Source organism: Gekko japonicus, unplaced genomic scaffold (genome assembly GCF_001447785.1).
Source record: "Gekko japonicus isolate JY-2015 unplaced genomic scaffold, Gekko_japonicus_V1.1 scaffold542, whole genome shotgun sequence".
Taxonomy (NCBI): Eukaryota; Metazoa; Chordata; class Lepidosauria; order Squamata; family Gekkonidae; genus Gekko; species Gekko japonicus.
The window spans coordinates 674,684-694,530 of NW_015163104.1; the positions used below are offsets into that span (position 1 = coordinate 674,684).

The 19,847-nt window shown below is 47.4% G+C and overlaps 1 protein-coding gene across 1 annotated transcript in view; it reads left to right on the plus strand.

Annotated features, from left to right (window-relative positions):
- LOC107106595 overlaps positions 1 to 19,847 on the plus strand; it is a 450,486-nt gene that overhangs the window by 144,930 nt on the left and 285,709 nt on the right.

The window sequence follows — 19,847 nt, forward strand, 5'->3', positions numbered from 1 at the left end:
GTTCAGCGACAACTCGAACTTTATCAAGCACCATCACTGAGCGAGAGGTGATGTACTCTACAAAAAAAAACAACCCAAAAGAACAAAATGGTTTAAAAGGGCATGCAAAATTGTTTAAAAGTGCATGCAAAGGCAACCTGTCGAGGCAGCATTAAACCATCCCTTGCCATGATAGGGTCTGTGTGCATGGACGGTCTGCCGTGGGGGGGGGGGGAATAGGCTCCCCACAGACCTCCTATCACATTTTTATCTTCTTCTAGGGGACTCACAGAGGTGAGGTGGTTTCCCCCCTTCTCTGTTTTATACTCACAACAACCCTGTGAGGTAGGTTAGGTAAAGAGAAACTGGCCCCTGCGAGATTCATGGCTGAGTGGGGGATTTGAACCCGGGTCTCCCCAGCCTTCTCTCGCCACGATATAACGCTGGGAAGAATGAGACTGGCCTGCCTCTCAGGGTTGCTGGCATGGATGATCACGGTAACGTACGCTCCTGGTTGAGCATCAAGAGGTCAGATAGTACCACGGAGAGGGACGGATTTGGTTTCCAGTGCCAGATCCTGTCCTGCCCTTTTTCCAGGGAGCACAGGCGGTGTTGTATGTTTTTTCCCTGCCTGCATTTTATCCTCGTAACGGCCCTCTGAGGTAACTTTGAGAGAGAGACTGAACGTCCAAAGGTCAGCTGGTGAGCTCCATCCTGACTGAGTGGGGATTTGAACCCAGGCCTCACTGGTCCCAAGCCTGATCCCTCTACCCACACCAGTCCTTCTCTGTTGCCTTGGTAAGCATCTCTTTGTTTTCCTGGGCGGTTGTTCCAAGTGGCACTAACTGCACAAGCTCCCTTGGCTTCCAGCTTGCTTGAAGCGTCCACCTAATGTCCCCTGAAGGGGAGCTGCCCGGCCAGTCTGGAAGTGAAGCGGGGGCAAGGCCCTGGCTGCACAGGGGGAGGAGGGTCATTTAACTAGAATTGCCTTTGAACCTATGAAGCTGCCTTATACCACATCAGGCCGTCGATCTGTCACTAGCGCAGTGCTGCTCTGACTCGTCACAGCCCTCAGGCAAAGGAAAGTGTGATCTGATGTCCTTTAGCTGGGGATCAAACTGGAGACCTCTGGTAATGTGGATTTTAAGAACATAAGAAGAGCCCTGCTGGATCAGACCAGTGGTCCACCTAGTCCAGCATCCTGCCTCACACAGTGGCCAACCAGTTCCTCTGAAGGGCCAACAGCAGGGCAGAGAGGCCGAGGCCTTCCCCTGATGTTGCCTCCTGGCTCCAGGATTCAGAGGATTAGTGCCTCTGAATGTGGAGGTTCCCCTCAGTCACCAGGGCTAGTAGCCATTGATAGACCTATCCTCCATTAATCTCTCTAATCCTCTTTTAAGGCTGTTTAAAACCTGTGGCCATCACCAATGCTCCCTCTAAGCTGTGGAGTCTTGTGAGCAAAAATTCTACTTTGTGAGCTACTGGCATGAAAGTTGTGAGCGAGCGATTTGGCTGCTGCGTAATTTAGTTTGCTCTGGAGCCCTCCTTCCTGAGCTAAGACAAAAACGTGTGAGCCGGAGGCTAAAAAACGGTGAGCTAGCTCACACTGATTCAGCTTAGAAGGACCACTGGCAATCACTGCATCCTCTGGCAGCACATTCCCTATTTTAATCATTCTCTGTGTAAAGTAGTATTCCCTTTTGTCCATCCTGAACCAACTGCCCATCAATTTCATTGGGATGCCCTCAAGTTCTAGTATTTTGGGAGGGTGAGAAAAAGTTCTCTTTGTCAACCCGCTCCTCAGTTGTGGCCCCTCCCCAAACCCACCTGCTCACCCTTCTTCTTGTCCCTCACCAGAACAAGAGCTGATAGTCTTCTGTTATGGGAACTGTCTAAGCTTAATCTATCTTCTGAGCATCCCCAAACCATCAGGGAGCCATCTTGCCAATGGGTGAGCACACAGCCTGTGTGCATCGAGCCTGCTGAGGGTGGGGGGTACATATTCCTGGAGGACAAGTCTGTCAGTGGCTACTAGCCATGGTGACTGAGGGGAACCTCCACATTCAGAGGCACTGAGCCTCTGAATCCCAGAGCCTCAGGGGAAGGCCTCGGCCTCTATGCCCTGTTGTTGGCCCTCCAGAGGAACTGGTTGGCCACTGTGTGAGACAGGATGCTGGACTGGATGGACCCTCACTGGTCTGATCCAGCAGGGCTCTTTACGTTCTTAAATCCAATCCTGGCATGTGAAAAGAGCTAGAAAGTGGTCTTTCTCCTAAAGTCGGCCTACCAGAGAGGGAGGCTTCAAGTTCTTCTGTTACTGCTTCAGCGTTCCACAAAGTTCTGGTTTCCACGACATATATTTTTTGAATTTGGAACGGGAGATGTTCTTCATGGCCAGCTCCCCCCACCCTGGACATATCAGAGTAGGGAATTACCCGCTCTCCTCATAGTCACTGCGGCTCCTGTGGTTCAGCAAAGTCGTTTTGTGCCTGCTGTGCTAAACCTCAGCTGTCGTGAAGAAAGCAGTTCTGGGTTTGCTTGCTGTGGAAGCTCCCCCTTTCCTGGAAGTGTGCACCTCCACTTTTCAGGCATCTTTTCCCATGACCCCTTGCCAGGGGGCTGCCCCGATTTGACAATTTAGGTACATTTCTTGGCAAGGACATTAATCATGAGCTCTTACTGAGGGGATAACTGCTGTTTCGACTTCCACTTCAGACCGTAGATAGGGGGTCACGCGACTGATTGCTTCTCCATTTCCCCCTTCCAAATCCCTGCATACAGAAAGCTAGCTTGTCAGAGAGAAGGCTTGGGTAGAACCCTGACATGCTAGATTTCTATGCCTATGGGTCCCCCCCCCTATGCAGAGGAGTCAGCTGATTCCCTCCCCTGCACACAGAATGGGTCCAGTCCAAACACAGATTTACCACTAGAGGGAGCATTAAGTGTGTGTATTCCAAAACCCTCAGCACTGTGTCCCCAGAAGAGCTGGATTCTGCAAATTCTTTAAAGCAAATGTGTTTCTCTGCATTTGCTTGATTTATTCTGATCATGGAGAAGGGGTCATGAATTAGGGGCGCACAGCTTGAATCTCACACTCCCCACCCTGCCTTGGCCAGTCTGGAAATCCTCTGGCCTTGGAGATTTCAACATATACTTTCATCCTGCCTTTGCAGTCGAGAGGACTAGAACCTTGGTGGTAGTTTTTATTTGTAATGCAATTCCCAGGATTTCTGAATGGGTTTTCTGTGGAAGAAGAAGATTGGATTTCTACCCTGCCCTTCACTACCCGAAGGAGTCTCAGAGTGGCTTACAATCTCCTTTCCCTTCCCCTCCCCACGACAGACACCCTGTGAGGAAGGTGGGGCTGAGAGAGCTCTTTCGAGGACTGCTCTTGAGAGAACAGCTCTGAAAGAACTTGTAACTGACCCAAGGTCACACCAGCCCCTGCATGTGGAGGAGCGGGGAATCAAACCCGGTTCTCCAGATTAGAGTCCGCACTCCTAACCACGACACCACACTGGTTTTTTGAGAATCACCATGTGGGGAGCGATGATTAATCTGTGGCTTACTCCTTTCAGAAGCAGGAGTCCCTTGATTCTTCACCAAATTGGTATGTTAGATGTTGGTATGATTTCTGTGTAATTCCATGCTAGCTATAAAGGAGAAAAAGAGACCCACTGGGACTTATTGTCATGTTAGGGTGTGCAGGATAGCAGCGTTGAAAATACCAAGAGAAAGGCAGATTTAGAGCTCCTTTCCTGCCCCATGGGAAGTACCCTATAATCTTTTAGGCTGCGCACAGAAGTACATTAAAAAGGCTGCTCGTAGTACTGCAGGCACCCTTCAAGTTCTCCTTTTAATATACCTGTAGCGACTTCAGCATCTCCCAGATTTCTGGTACCCCAGACAGGTATAGTCTGAATTTAGAATTGGACATGTGCTTCATGCTCTCCTCCCCAACATATCAGAGTAAGGAACTACCTGCTCACAGAAGACCACCTGCTCCCTTGTGTATGAGTCACTGATCTGGGTAGGCCCTGATTGGAAGGAAGCAAGTTTAGAGCGGTGACTCATGCAGAGGCAGACTCCCATTTGAGTGGCTAATTTGGCTCCCCGCCCCCCTTCCTGATTGGCAGAAAGTGAATGTTCCAATCGTCGCCCATGCAGAAACGTAGCAAAACTACTTGCCCGCAGAGGAAGCACGGCCCAGCACACGGACTCATGCAGAGATGCAGCGGGCACCATCAGGGTTTTAGAATGTCTTGCAGCACCTGTTTTGAAGGGACTTGGGTTTGCTCATAATTATACTGACCTCCTGCCCTTTCTGACATCTAAGCTTCCATGATATTAACTTATCTGAGCACTGACCAGACCTGGATGTGCTTAGCTCTACTGTATTCCTCCATGTCTTTCTTTCACCCAAAGACATTTAATCCATCTCAAAAACCGTGCATTTGGGGGCACTTTTGCTCATTCTTCTGTTGAGTTATTTGGACGTTTTAACATCAGATTGTCAGATGCGGGTTGGTCTATATTGGTCTTGAGCCCACGTTACTGGCACCCAGAGCTACAATTCTGTAAGGAGGCGAAATTGTACCATGATATTTGAGCCCTCGGGGAGTTCCAAAGGCACAGGACTTGAATCCCAGCTCGACTTCTTTCCAGACGCGTCACACCGGCCGGCCTTGATGAAGCTAGTTGCCAAAACAATACGTTTCACCCACTTAACCTGGACTCACAAAAATTCCTTGTTTCTGACATACTGCTGTATGTGGAATTCCTTCCTGATTGTGCTTCTTGGTGTTTTATCAGTTCCTGCATAGTTTTTTTTCTTTCTTTCTTATATTAAGTCAGAGTGCAAATCACTTGTTTATTGATGGAAGATTGTTGACTAACAAGCAATACTTAAAACTGGGTAGGAAATCCACCGTCCAGGCAGCAATAAAAGAAAGGGAGACAAGATTTAGTCTATATACTGTGAGAAGCAAAAGGATTCTGGGAGGTATGTCGGCCATTTTAACCTTGATTTCTCCCCCCCCCTTCCTGAAGTAGACTAGTTAGTGTTTAATGTACACAAGAAACTGAGCAAGTTTAAACTTTTCGATTCAGAACATTTCACTGGATTGGTAGAGAAAAACAGGAAAAGGCTTGTGGCTTGATAAGACTAACACATTTAGTGTAGATCAAGATGGGTAGCCGTGTTAGTCTGTCTGTAGCCGTAGAAAAGAGCAAGAGTCCAGGAGCACCTTAAAGACTAACAAAATTTGTGGCATGGTATGAGTGTTTGTGAGTCACTGCTCACTTTTTTAGATTAAGCCAGTGCGGTGTAGTAGTTAAGAGCGGCGGACTCTGATCTGGAGAACCGGGTTTGATTCCCCATTCCTCCTCCACATGAAGCCAGCTGGGTGACCTTGGGTCAGTCCCAGTTCTCTCAGAGCTGTTCTCTCCAGAGCAGTTCTCAAAGAGCTCTCTCAGCCCCACCCACCTCCCAGGGTGTCGGCTGTGGGGAGAGGAAGGAAAAGAGATTGTAAGCCACTCTGAGACTCCGAGTGAAGGGCGGGGTGCAAATCCAATCTCTTCTTCACGAAAGCTCCTCCCCTGCCACAAATTCTGTTAGTCTTTAAGGTGCCTACTGGACTCTTGCTCTTTTCTACATTTAATGTAAACTTACTGGATATGAAGAGGTTTCCCATATTAGATTCCCCCCAAACACACACACACTTCTGAGGGTTGCCAGCTAACCAAATATATAAGTCCAGCCAGATCATTCTTCTGCCGTCAATGGCAGCTTGATCTGTAGACATGAGGATTTCTCTGTTAGGATGGAGAGGAGTGTTACCAGCTGCCAGTGGTTTGCTGCTAAAAAAATAGTGGGGTAGGTAGAAAAGCCACCCAGAATAAGAGGTTGCTGGCTTTTGGTCCCTTGAGCCATGCCTCTAACTGCAGCATGATCTACAGCCATTAGCAGGTTGACTGTGCCGAACTGTGAAAATTTTCACTGGCCGATTTCTGTATATCAGATTTTTCTTAAAGGTACAGAAACTAGCCTGGAGTTTTTTTTCTGATCACTTGGCAATCCTGTTAGAAAAAGAAGAGAAATCAGCAGGATACACTGGACATCTCAAGCATGTTTGAGTCTTTCCAATAAAGCTGTCATAGAGATGGCAAAAATAGCAGAAAAGGGCTGATATACTTCCCCTTTCATGAACGGGTAAAGAATTTAGGGGGGGGGAGGAAATGTGGACATGAGATGTATAGTTCTGAATGTTGAGTAGAATAAATAGTACTTTTTTCCTGAAAACACTAAGATGCAGTGGGAAGATGTTCTCCTTGTGTCGACCTGCAGTTGTTTTAAGAAAATGAAAAAGAAAGCCACACAATGCGTATTTAACTTATGGAACTCACTGCCACGAGATGGATGGCCACTGACTTTCTAAAGAAAGGTTTAGAGACATTACCAGAGGATAGGTTCACAAAAAGCTGCTGATTGTGAGATCCAAGAATAGAACCTCCATGTTCTGAGGCAGTATACCTCCAAGTGCAAGGTGCTCGGGCAAATGATGGGGGTCGGCCACCTTCGCACCCTATGGGGAGCCTCCTAAAAGCATCTTGCCGGCCTGGAGGTACGTTCAGACGCCGATACAATTTGTGTGTTATGTACTGCTTGAAGGTAATTTTATTTTGAAGGATACGTGGGAACAAAACAGTCAGAGAGGTTCTTGTGGCACAACATGGTGTTTTTTTTGGAGTGTTTATAAATTAAAAACAATTTGCTCTAGACGGTGTGTTGAACTTTTTTCAGAGGAATATTAAGGCCTCTATTTTCTGTTTCATTGATGTTCTGTCTGCGGTCAATGGAGAAGGAGAAGAGATTGGATTTATACTCCGCCCTTCACTACCCAAAGGAGTCTCAGAGCAGCTTACAAACTCCTTCCCCTTTCCCTCCCCACAAAAGACATCCTGTGAGGTAGGTGGGGCTGAGAGAGCTCTGAGAGAAACTGCCCTTTTTCAAGAACAGCTGTGCCAGAACTATGGCTTCCCCAAGGTCATCCAGCCAGGTGCAAGTGGAGGAATGGGGAATCAAACCCGGTTCTCCCAGATTAGAGTCCAGGCACTTAACCACTACACCAAACTGGAGCTCCTCTGTGGCCTGCAGTTTGTTATTCCATCGGTGGTTAGGGCGGATTTGTTTCTTGAAGGGGTAGATCTGTCAGCCAGTATTTTCAGCTGGAATGTGAAGACACAACCATGAAACTACCACACCAGGTCAAACCCTTATTCCCCAACAAGATTGCCACCAAATAATAATAGAAAGTGGGCAAGACTTGGTGGAGCTTCTGCCAAGGAAGCCTATAATTTGGCCATTGGAGATTTGATTGGCTGTGCACATTAAAAAAAAAAAATTGCTTCAGTGACAGCTGCCACCACAGCACAAGGATCTTCACTGTGACTGAAGGTAAGGTGCAGCAGCCATTTTGTGGTGGGCGCCAGTAAGTGCAGCAGCCATTTTGTTGCTGCGCCCACTCACCATGTTGTATTGGGGACCATTGCCCTGAGCTGTCTAGCAGAATATTCTCCGAGCGGCTCTTGAGGGTTTTAGACAGAAGAAAGACCTTCCCCGAACCCCTGAGATTCTTCAGGTGAAGATGCTGGAGGCTGAACCTGGGATTTTCCTTAAGCAAAGCAGGAGCTCGGCTGCTGAGCCACTCACCTGACACTGTAATGTGGCTTTGAAAGGAAGGGGGTGGAAATATCCTCTGTTCCCTTTCTTGACCCAAAGATCCTCACGTTGCCACAGGGTGTACACATGCAACTGTCTTCAAGGGTCGTCTGAGGAAGAGGTAGGTGCTGCCATGTTCTCAGAAGGTAACACAAATTTAGAAGCCCGCTCTGACTTCAAAAAGTGGACTCATGGGAAATTTTCTGTATTGCGTCATTGCTACTAAATCTCTGTGTGCTAGAGCAGTGGTATTGAACTCATTTGTTATGAGGGCCGGATCTGACATAAATGAGACCTTGTTGGGCTGGACCATGTGTGTCATAAAACGTAATGCCAGGTAGCGGAGATATAAACTTTATAAAGGACACAAACACAAAGGGTGTTTTTTTTAAACTTAAAATAAAAACATTCTTAACATTAGCCCTCTTGCAATATTTTGCTTATTTAACAGTGTCTGATAACTGACACCTCTTGCTCTGAATTATTGCATCAAAATGTCTGTGCCGTTGCAATCTTGACTATGCTGTTCAGGTGTGTATCTGTAAGCTGCAAACCTATGATGACGCAGCAGCAGTAGAACTGGAAGCAGCAGCAGAAGACAGCCAGTTCCACTGCCGGCTTGACAGAAGCCCTCTGGGGGCCTGACCGCATGTCTGACACCCCTGTGCTAGAGGATTCTGGGAGCATCCTCAGTCCATACAGGAGAACAGTAAGTTGGGCATACTTTGCTGGCGTGAGCAGAGTGTGCCGTGTACCCATAATGCCATGTGCCTGCAATGACAGGTCAATAATGGTGACAGTTCTCTTTGAGAGAAACTTAACTACCATTATGGCTCTTATAATTAAGGAGCCCTTGAGATGCTTCTGAGGAAGCCCCATGAGTTCCCTGGAATATAGTTTGGACCTCATGGATTCACAGGACAACCCCTTCCTACCCTCTTGCCCTCCACAGCCATGAATTTTATGTATTTACATATTTCTGTGCTGCTTTTATCCTCCATGGGGATCCTTTTCTCCATTTTATCCTCAAAACAACTGTGAGGTAAATCACACAGCCAGTTTGGTGTAGTGGTTAAGTGCACGGACTCTAATCTGGGAGAACCGGGTTTGATTCCCCACTCCTCCATTTGCACCTGTCTGGATGACCTTGGGCAAGCCATAGTTCTGATAAGAGCTGTTCTTGAAAAAGAGCCGTTTCTGTCAGAGCTCTCTCAGCCCCACCTACCTCACAGGGCGTCTGTTGTGGGGAAGGGAAGGGAAAGGAGATTGTAAGCTGCTCTGAGACACCTTCGGGTAGCGAAGGGCGGGGTATAAATCCAATCTCTTCTTCTTCTAAGTCAGGCTGAGATTGGATTTATACCCCGCCCTTCACTACCCAAAGGAGTCTCAGAGCGGCTCACAAACTCCTTTCCCTTCCCCTCCCCACAAGAGACACCCTGTGAGGTAGGTGGGGCTGAGAGAGCTCTACAGAAAGGGCTCTTTTTTTTCCAAGGACAGCTCTGACAGGACTATGTCTTGCCCAAGGTCAGCCAGCTGGTGCAAGTGGAGGAGTGGGGAATCAAACCCGGTTCTCCCAGATTAGAATCCGCACTTAACCACTGCACCGAAATGAGCTGAGAGAGAGTTGGCTGGCCCAAGATCACCCACTGAGCTCCCCTGGCAGAGCGGGGATTCAAACCTGGCTTTCCAAGATCCCAGTCCAAACACTCTTAGCCTCTCTACTGTGCTGACTTTCCAAAGAACAAAGAGAAAGGCTGCCTTCATGTTCTTTAACCAATTTTAAGCATTGTCTGTTAAGTTTTATAAGGAACGGGGGGTGGGGGGATCTCCCCCCCCCCCAAACTGCTGAGCCAGTCCAAGCCAACCACGCACCTTGGAGTCCGGCCACCACCGCCGCCACCATATCTGGAAGCCACTCCATGCCCGGAGTGGCTCCTGGTGTTCGCTGCCAGGCCTGGAACAAGCAGATTTTGATGCCCACCCTTGCACAGTTCATATGCTCTTTGCTTCCTGGAACCACTGATCTCAAACTCTCACTTGCTTTTCCTGCCATCTCAACAGGAAGTTCTCAGCTATGGCCACTGCTTGGCTGGCAGCGGCCCAGCCTTTCTGACCGGATTCTGCACCTCTGGAGGCAGGAGGGCCAAGAATTGTACCAAGATCACCAGCTCCAAGTTAAGTAAAATCAATATTAGCCTCTGCTTCTGTCACAGAACCGCATCCTGCTAGACAATAAACACGTCCGCTTTCAGAAGCCACAGTTTTACATCCAACCTACAAAATAACTTTATTCACTTCTCTCCAAACTAGAAGTAAACTGTGGTTAGAATCCCTGAATGCATGTTATAAAATGTCAAGTAAAAATATTAAAAATAAAAGAGAAATACAGCAATGAGTTCCCAAAATCATAAATTCAAATATTAAGAATGAAGTTTCATTAACGGACAAACTGCGAAATTGACAAGTGATTGACACTTGTCAGGGATTGTTTTAGATTGATCCTTCATTGAGCGGGGGGGGGGGGGTTTGGACTAGCTAGCCTCTATGGCCTCTTCCAGCTCTTATGATTCTGTGACCCTGGTGAGGGGCAACTGAAGTTGCAGCTGGCATGATCTCGCCTGGAATCTTTCTAGAAATAGTTCAAAGTTCATGTTCTTCGTGAACAATTTCTCAGAAGCCAGTAAAGTCAAATTATTGTTTCGGGGATCAGCCCCCAATCTTTTTTGTGCGGGGGAGATAGGGGCCAACCAGGAGGGCACAGATTCCCGTGTAACACGTGTGGCGCTGAAGGTCAGAGCCGCCGTGAGCACTCGATAAAGGTTCGGGAACGCCATTTTGTGTGGGAACAGTGCCCTCACAGTGCTCTGGATCTCCTCCTCCTTATCGCAGTGCAGATTTGGGGGCAAGATGGACGTTTTGGCAACGGCGGCTTCTTTGGTAAAGGCTTTGATGTCGGCGTTCACCAGTTCCAAGAGAGGCATCAGTGCTGGTACTTCTAGGAATGAAGCTGAGCTGGGAGAGACCGAGTCTAGAACAGCCAGGAACTCTGCATTGCGGCCCGAAAACCGGGCTTCGGCCTCTGAAATAGAGCAGTCGTAAACTTCTGACAGTACCTGTCTCAGCTCCATGCAGAAAGATGTTCCGTTGACCTGTGAGACCTCCCCAAGGGAGTTCTTGAAGCGTTTACTTCCCTTCCTTGTTTCGTCGTCAGTGGCAACACCGTTGTCGATGCAGAGCTGTTGAGCCTGGCTGAGGAGCTCTTCAAAGGTGGCGTCTGCTTGCTCCCGACTGTCCTTAAGGGTTGCAACGGCAGCATTAACCGCCAGAGACGCTTTCTGTAGAGGTGTTTTGTAATCTCGTAGTGCCAAATCACCCGGCTGGAACACGAGCAAAATATTTCGCATGAGGTAGGCCAAAAATACGAATGGCACGCTCGCGCATCTGCGCCGCAGGCCAGCAGCTTCCAGGCTGAGGTCTGTGGATGCCAATATGGCGCCCTCGGGCTCTGACAAATCATTCAGAATGTGGAGGATCTCGCTTAAGTTATTAGATACAGCCTCGAGTGTGGCTAAATGCCCGGTCCCACTCTGTTCCAGAAGTTTCCCGAGTTTCGCTCCCGAGTAACGTTTCCTCACACCACGCTTTTTGGGGAAGAGACGCAGATGATCGCACAGCTCAAAGAAGTGCCTGACGGGAGTGATCTTCGAGCAAGCGTTAATGATGACCTCATCTAACGGGCGGTCACGGCAATGGATCCAGGGAACCGCCTTCCCAACCTTCTCCTGAACTATGCTCTGAACGCCACTGGCTTTGCCAGAGAGGAGGCTAGTACTGTCGTAACACTGTGCAATTAGCTCTTCGGGATTAAACCCACAGCTGAACAGGGCCCAAAGCAGAACGTCCGCTATGCAGTGAGCAGAAAGCCTCGAAAATTTGTAGAGTCCCAGGAGATGTTCGGCCAACTGTCCGTCTTTGACAAACCTGATGACGACAGAGAGCTTCCCAGCTCCCTCAGGGCTGAGGATCTCTTCTGCTTTGAGAGAATAGAAGTCTACCTCACTGTTTCTATAGAGGGAAACAATTTCTTCCGTTACTGTCAAACCCATGACAGAGAGGACCTCTTCTTGAAAAGCTGGCGAAGTGTACGAAGCTTTGGCGGGGACACCCTCAACAATGGCTTTTAATTTGGGGTCTTTCTGCATCGCGTGAAGGAACAATAATCTAAAGAGTCCTTCGGCACTCCATTCTGTATCTGTCATTTCACTTACAGATCCACAATCACAGGAAGGATATTCGCTGACGGCTAAGAACTGGATGGTTTCGGCGATATTTCTGAGGTAATACCTGTTTTTCTCTATCTGCCCAGTATCCGGGAAAGCTGGGGTTCCATTCTGCTGTGCCAACTGCTTCTTCCTTTCTAACCAGGCGGACATTGCCATTAAGTGAATTTTAGATGTAGTATGCCTCCGGAAGCCCTTTGTCGCTTCCAAAGCAGTCTTCCAGTTGTTGAAGCCGATGATGGTGTATGGGGCCACCTTATTCGGATGCTTGGCAAATTTTCGGCATGGAAAGCAGAACACCCGGTTGCTCGAGATAGAGTACTCCAGCCAAGGGCGTTCGTCGTACCACTTGTGGCTGAAGCATCGTTCGTGTCCGTTATAGTTGGTTTTGGGGTACTTTCGGAGCCGAGGCTGAGCGGGGACTGTTACGCCGAGGTCAGTGGGGCACTTCCACTTAATTTCTTGTAGACCTTCAGTCTTCTCCAGTTCACACACACGGGTGGTGCTGGTAGCACTGTCTAGCGGCTGCTGACGTCTGGCTTTGGTGATGAACTTGTCCATCGTCTGCCAAAAGAAACAGTCATAGTACGCATATCATTTTTACAGCATTTCAAGGAGAGAAAAAAGAAGAGGGAAACCAAGGTTATTAAGGGACTGAAGCACCTTTCCTATCAGGAAACGTTGCAGTTGATGGGACAGGGCCAGAGGCAACATTCCCTGAGCCAGGGCAGCTGCCAGGGCTTAGGGTTCCAGGTGGGACCCACTGCCACTGACCCCCACCAATCTGCCCTTCCCCAGCCCACTCGCTTGTGCGTGCTTTCCCATCAACTTTCCTGGTGGCTCATGCTGCCCAGCATTGGCTACGGTGGCACTCCCAGTCATACGGACCCGTCCAGTTCAGTTGGAGAAAGGGCAAGGAAGGTGTGTGACCATGGGAATCGGGAGGGCTTGCAAGCGGGTTCTGGAAGAATGCACAGGTCAAGGGGGAAAGGAGGCACAAGTGGGGAATCCTGGTGGGCGTTGGAAGGGAGGGGACTCCTGGACACTCGGTGCTTGGGGCCCCACCCCCAAGACTTGGAACTCGCCTTGGTCTGGGGATTTTCAGTTTAGAACAGTGTCAAGAGAGAAGCCATCTTGAAGGAATGTTCCAGAAAAAAAGAACAGGGAAGGCTGCTGCCAGTATGCCCTGCCTGTGGTTTCCTGGAAGGCACCAGGTACCTACTGTTGGAAACAGGATGCTGGACCAGGTAGACCCCCCCGTCTGACCCAACAGGACTAACAATTCCGAATGTGATGAGGGATGCTCACAGCACCGTACTTCCCTCACACAAGGCCAGACCACTCTGTTTTGAAATCCAGTCTTCAATCGGTCAGGCAACAACAAATCAGTGCAGAAATCATGGGGGATGGAGAAGGGCAGAAAAGGAAAGAAAAATGATTTACCACAGAAACTGACCAGAGATTTCTTCCGTGACGGCTGAGTAGCAGCAGGAGCTTTGGGGGAGTCCTCATCCAAGCTCACTGAATGCTCGGCATTTGGCTCAGGGGCTGCGAAAAAAAGAGCATCTTTAAGCATGTGCAGAATGCCTTGCTCTTCGCCATTTAGTTACTTATTCTCATGTGGCTGCTGGATGTGCATTTTCGTAACAGACCTTGACTCAGGACCCGATCTTAAGATCTTTTTTTATTATTAAAACAAATTTTTATTAGCGGGATATAAAACAAGTCCAAAATTAACCAGTTCACCATTTCTTACTACATCCCTTTTCCCTCCCACCTCTTCTCCAGGCTTCCCGCAGCGTTCCCACCCCCACCACATTTCCTCTCTTAATCTTTCCCTTCAGTTTGATATTATTTAAAGGTTCACAATTTCTTTTACTACCTTACTTATATTTTTTCAGTCTCATAGGTAACCTATTCGATAACAATTTCCAACATTTCTAAAGTCTATTCTTAATAATTACTAAAGCAAAAAAGTGTATTTTTGACATCCCAATGTTTCTCTATATATTCTTTAAAGTCCTTCCAATCCGCAAAAAATTCTTCATCTTCTTTATTGTTCAACTTTCTTGTCATTTTATCCATTTCAGCCATAAAGAGTAGCTTCCTTATCCATTCCCATAGTTCAGGTATTCTTTCTTGCTTCCAACATTGAGCATATGTCATTCTGGCCGTTGTAATCAAATACCATAACAATGTTCTCTTTGTTACATTCACTTCTTCCGTTTTAAGACCCAAAAGTAATACTTCTGGTTCTTTTTTGAAAGAACATTTCAAAATTTTCCGCATTTCATTATGGACCTCGATCTTAGGATCTTAAACTTAGCTATCCCTTCCCCGTGTAACCCGAATAGCAACCCTGTGAGCTGTGGGAGGCTAAGAATTCCAAGGTCAACCAATGAGATTCACTGCGGAGGGGGCAGAATTTGAACCGGGTCCTAGTCTGACACTCTGAGCCCATACACTGACTTCTTTTATACACATTTCCCAGATAGGTAAAGGTTCCACATACTGCCCGGTGGATCCCAGAGGATAACAATCACAGGCCAAGCCAGTGATTTTGAACCTCAATTTTTGCTCAGACTGCTTAGGACACAGACCATGCCCCACAATACAGGCCGGGGTGTGTGTGGGCTGGCTTGTTTTCTCACACCAGATTTGCTCCGCCGACCCCTCAGAGCCTTGTAAGCCAGCATTGAGAACTGTCTTGTGTGAACGTGACTGACAGATGTGGGTTTTATTTTCTTGGCTATTTATAATCTTCCATCACCCCCCCCCCACACACACACACAGAAAGAACCCAAGTTGGTTCCCTCGTGGCAAAGTGTTTTTGTACAGATACACTTGTTAGAGAGTCCACTTGAGAATTTGGACAGAGGAGAAACCGCACAGTTGGGTGGTTCCCCACGGCAAAGAATCCCTGACTGGAAAGCTTCTGCTATCAGGGAGAAGGGAACTTGCCTAACTTCCCTGAAGTGCTGCCTTTTGACATGCAGGGATTCTGGCTGTAAGAACGGTGTGAGATTCCTCTCCCTCTCTTTATTCGCCATCCTTAATTTTTCTTTTTATTTTCTTGGCTTAAAAAAACCCCTTTCTTGTTTACTGTTGGAAAGCCACCATAGATGCTTGCAAGCAATCTTGACAAGTCAAGCCAAACCTTGTCTTTTTATTTATAACTTTCCCAAGATTTCTTAGCCGTCAATATATCTTCATACAAACACAAAAATGAAATACACAACCAAGAACCCAAAGCTACTTATTACATTGCTTCATCTTTAACACTCTTCATCGTGTAAAGGTAAAGGTTCCCTTGCTCGAAAGCCAGTCGAATCCGACTCTAGGGTTGCGGTGCTCATCTCCGTTTCAAAGCCGAAGAGCCAGCGCTGTCTGAAGACGTTTCCGTGGTCATGTGGCCGGCATGACTAAACACCAAGGCGCACAGGAACGCAGTTACCTTCCCACCAAAGTGGTACCTATTTATCTACTTGCAATTTCTTGCTTTTGAACTGCTAGGTTGGCAGGAGCTGGAACTAGAGACGGGAGCTCACTCCGTCATGCAGCAACTCGGGCCTCGAACTGTTGAACTTCCTTCCACAGCCTGCAGTTCAGCGTCTTAACCACTTGAGCCACCACAGCTCCATCATCGTGTATCATACTATAAATTGTAGGGTTTTAAGGAAACAACATACAGGACACGGCATGCTGTCATTTGCAAGGAAAATTAGTCCAACTGCCGAAAATTACTGCATAGTGTAAAAAAAAAAAAATTCCCACAATATGTTCGCTCACCCACACGCACATACACATTGTCCCCCCTTTTTATCTCCCACATGCCTGTTCCCCCCTTTTCTTTCATACTCTGTCTCTCACACACCCTCAGTTATACTCTCTTACACACACGCAGTATCCCTCGTCTCACACGTTTCTCTACCACATGCACTCCCTCCTCTCTGGTCCCTCAAACATACACATTCCCTCCCCTCATGTGCTCTTTTCCAAACATACGTTTCCATCTCTTCTCTTCCAACGTTTTCTGTCACACATACACACTATCCCTCTGTCTCTCCTACACATTCCCTCCCCTCACGTGCTCTTCTCCAAACATACGTTTCCACCTCTTCTCTCCCAACGACGTTCTTTCTGTCACACATACACACTATCCCTCTGTCTCTCCTACACATTCCCTCCCCTCACGTGCTCTTCTCCAAACCCACGTTTCCACCTCTTCTCTCCCAACGACGTTCTTTCTGTCACGCACATACACACTATCCCTCTGTCTCTCCCACATATTTCCTCTGATCCCCCACACCCTTCATCATAGGATCTCACTGGCTTCCTCACACATTCCCCCCTCTCACACACACAGGCTCCCACTCTCCCACATATATGTTCCCTCAACACACCCACATTTTGATACACTCACTTGCTTCCTTAAACGCGTGGTCTCTCTCTTGACATGCATGTGTTCCCCCTCATATAGATTGCATCACTCCCATGCTTTCACAGAGCCCTACCCTCTCCAACACACATGTTCCTCCTCAAACACATACATACACACATTCCCTCAGTCTCTCACACACAATCTCACTTCCTCCTTGTTCCTTAAGTCCTGCATATAACATTTCAGTCATCTGCTGAAATGTTAAGAACATATGATCGTAAGAGAAGCCATGCTGGATCAGGCCAATGGTCCATCCAGTCCAATTCCATGTGATTAACACATGGAATTCACTGCCACAGGAAGTGGTGGCGGCTACAAGCATGGACGGCTTCAAAAGGGAATTAGATAAGCATATGGAGCAGAGGTCCATCAATGGATATTAGCCACACGGTATAGCTAGGGGCTCTGGGGCAAGTGATGCTCTGTCTTCTTGGTGCTTGGGGGGGGTCAACAGTGGGAGGGCTTCTAATGTCCTGGCCCCACTGGTGGACCTCCTAATGGCACCTGGTATTTCTGGCCACTGTGTGACACAGAGTGTTGGACTGGATGGGCCTTTGGCCTGATCCAACATTGGCATCTCTTATGTTCTTATGTTTCATTAATGATTTGGAGATGGGAGTAAGCAGTGAAGTGGCTAAATTTGCGGATGATACAAAGTTGTTCAAGGTGGTGAAAACCAGTGAGGATTGTGAGGCACTCCAAGGGGATCTGTCAAGGATGGGCGAGTGGGCGTCAACATGGCAAATGGGGTTCAATGTGGCCAAGTGCAAGGTGATGCACATTGGAGCCAAAAATCCTAAATATAAATACACATTGATGGGGTCTGAACTGGCAGAGACTGAGCAAGAGAGAGATCTTGGAGTTGTAGTGGATAACTCACTGAAAATGTCGAGACAGTGTGTGACTGCAATAAAGAAGGCCAATGCTATGCTGGGGATTATTAGGAAGGGTATTGAAAACAGATCAGCCAATATAATAATGCCCCTATATAAATCAATGGTAAGACCTCATTTGGAATACTGTGTGCAGTTCTGGGCACCACACCTTAAAAAGGATATTATAGCTTTGGAAAAAGTGCAGAAAAGGGCAACTCGAATGATAAAAGGGTTGGAACACTTTCCCTATGAGGAAAGGTTAAAGCGCTTAGGGCTCTTTAGCTTGGAGAAAAGACGACTAAGGGGTGACATGATCGAGGTTTATAAGATTATGCATGGGAAAGAGCAGGTAAAGAAAGAGGTACTTTTCTCCCTTTCTCACAATACAAGAACTCGTGGGCACTCCATGAAACTGCAGAGCGGTCGGGTTAGAACGGATAAAAGGAAGTACTTCTTCACCCAAAGAGTGATTAACACATGGAATTCACTGCCACAGGAAGTGGTGGGTGCTACAAGCATGGACGGCTTCAAAAGGGAATTAGATAAGCATATGGAGCAGAGGTCCATCAGTGGCTATTAGCCACAAGGTATAGCTAGGGGCTCTGGGGCAAGTGATGCTCTGTCTTCTTGGTGCTTGGGGGGGGGGTCAACAGTGGGAGGGCTTCTAATGTCCTGGCCCCACTGCTGGACCTCCTGATGGCACTGGTATTTCTGGCCACTGTGTGACACAGAGTGTTGGACTGGATGGGCCTTTGGCCTGATCCAACATTGGCGTCTCTTATGTTCTTATGTTCTTATGTTCTCTGTGTCACTTAGTGGCCAAAACGCAGGTGCCATCAGGAGGTCCACCAGCGGGGCCAGAACTCCAGAAGCCCCTCCCGCTGTTTCCCTCCAAGCACCAAGAAGACAGAGCATCCCTGCCCCAGAGTGTTCTATCTCTATATATGTTGTGGGCTAATAGCCAGTGATGGGACTCTGCTCCATATGTTTATCCAACCCCCTCTTGAGGCTGTCTGTGCTTCTAGCTGCCACCACTTCCTCCTACGGCAGTGAATTCCATGTGTTAACGACTCTTTGGGTGAATAAGGACTTTGTTCTACCTGTTCTAACCCTACTGCTCATTAATTTCATTGAGTGCCCATGAGTTCTTGTGTTCTTCTTTCTCTACCTTCTCTATCCCATGCATAATTTGGTAAACCTCTTATCATGTCACCCCTCCATCATCATTTCTCCAAGCTAAAGAGCCCTAACCTTGTTTAACCTTTCTTCATAGGGAAGGTGTTCCATCCCCTTAATCAGGGCTATTTTTGGGCAGGAACGCACAGGAACGGAGTTCCGGCTGGCTCCTGAGTTGGCCACGCCCAGCAGGAACTCGTTAGCATAACAGGCCACACCCAACAGCAGAAACTCATTAGGATTGGCTACATTAGGGGTGTGTGGTCTAACATGCAAAGGAGTTCCTGCTACAAAAAAAGCCCTGATTTGACAACAAAGTAAACAGAATAAGAAGCAAAAAGTGGGTGTGGCTCGATGAGCACACTTCTGGTAACATGGGGGTGTGGCCTAATAGGCTAATGAGCTGTGTTGTCAGGGGTGTGGCCTAATAGGCTAATGAGTTTCTGCTTTTGGGTGTGGCCTATTATGCTAATGAGTTCCTGCTAGGCTTTTTCTACAAAAAAAGCCCTGCCCTTAATCATTTTGGTTTCCTTTTCTGCACTTTTCCCAATGGTATAGTATCTTTAAAGAGCTTTAAACCCCGTATTAATGTTATAACTTTAACTCTCTATTAATCTCAACAATTTCCTGATGAGTTTTGTCAGAGAGACACTGGTACATACTGTCAGATGCCTCAACATACAGGTCAGCATTCAGTTGCGTAACTCCAAAACGTAGGAAAATACAGTTGATCAACAGTATTGGAAATCCTAGGCCACAAGCGCTTCCAACGTCCTTGTTTTCAGACATTAATTATAATACATATAAATCTGTGATCCAGCAGCCTCATCACTGACTGAGATATCTCCTCAGATGAATTTTCTTTCATGGTGACTTCTCTCAAATATATAGAACTCCAGCCTAGTTCCCACCACAGTGGTTAACCTGTAACTGGCTTGCACCTACTTCAGTTTCACATACCTCTCAATCACACACAAAAAATATCCCTACACACTGAAAGCTGGCAGAACAAGGAGAAAGGTGAGGCTAGACCCCTTATCCCTGACAGGCCATTTTCCTCATACATGAATTTTATTTCATTTTTTTGGTACAGAGAAGGAATCAACCATGAAAATCTCCACTTGGGTCTGGTATATCCCTCAAAATAGTATCCCCTCTTGGTGAACCAGTTCACTTTCTCCTCAATATGAAGACTCCTAAGATTTCTAAGTGGGTTTCTTTTGTCTCTCAGCAACAGGCTTCATTTCCGCAAGCTCTTGCCACACTCTGCAGTTCTGATGGCCCCTCTCTGAATCAGTTTTACAAGCTTCAGCAACAGGCTAAGCATTTTCCCACAGTCCAGTAGCTTTCTTAGTTTTCCCTCCCCTGTGGGTTCT